A 955-nucleotide genomic window follows, 5' to 3' on the forward strand; every position below is an offset into this window, starting at 1 on the left:
GACCCTCACCCAGCCCATCACTGAGTCAGTGCTGTCATCATCATCATCCTTGGGATAATCAAAAAGAACAAAAAAAAAAAAAAAAAAAAAGAAAAAAAGGGAGGGAGACGGAGAAACTACAGCAAAGACGAAATGGATAAGTCTGACATACATATGAATAAATAATTTAGTGCTTGCTTCAGTAGCACACATACTAAGATTGAAACAATACAGAGAAGATTAGCAGGGCCTGTGAGCAAGGACGACATGCAAATTCTTGAAGCATTTCATATTTTGTGCAGTATCAGAGATTATTTCACTAATTGCTGAGTAGCACTAAGGAAACAGTATGAGTCAAAGCAAAATGGGTGGAACCCAATATTGAATTGTGATTTTCAATACACAAGAAAACAAATAGGCGGTGTTCACTGGCTGCGGCCTGGAGTCCTGCATCTGCAGTTAAAGCTGGAGATGCATCCCCTCACCTCAGACCGTGACAAATACCCAAGCCATATTCCAGGATCTGCAGTGGCCTCCAAGGCCCAATTCATGTTCAAAGAGCGAAAAAGACAAAGACTCGAGAAACATCTGTTAAGAAGAAAAACAGTTTTTGCATACAAACAGGAAAATCAGAGTGTCCAGGCTTTTTGCATCCGAGAATGATAAGGACCTGAGCTGGAATCTGTAAGTTGGCTACCATAGCTGTGTAACCTCAATAGAGGCCAGAGAGTGGTGACATTTGAGGACGGGTTCCAAGAAGAGACAAATATTGGGCCGGGCGCGGTGGCTCACGCCTGTAATCCCAGCACTTTGGGAGGCCAAGGCGGGTGGATCACGAGGTCAGGAGATGGAGACCATCCTGGCTGACACCGTGAAACTCCGTCTCTACTAAAAATATAAAAAATTAGCTGGGCGTGGTGGTGGGCGCCTGTAGTCCCAGCTACTCGGGAGGCTGAGGCAGGAAAATGGCGTGAAC

This window comes from Colobus angolensis, unplaced genomic scaffold (assembly GCF_000951035.1).
Source record: "Colobus angolensis palliatus isolate OR3802 unplaced genomic scaffold, Cang.pa_1.0 Scaffold88, whole genome shotgun sequence".
In the NCBI taxonomy this organism is placed as follows: domain Eukaryota; kingdom Metazoa; phylum Chordata; class Mammalia; order Primates; family Cercopithecidae; genus Colobus; species Colobus angolensis.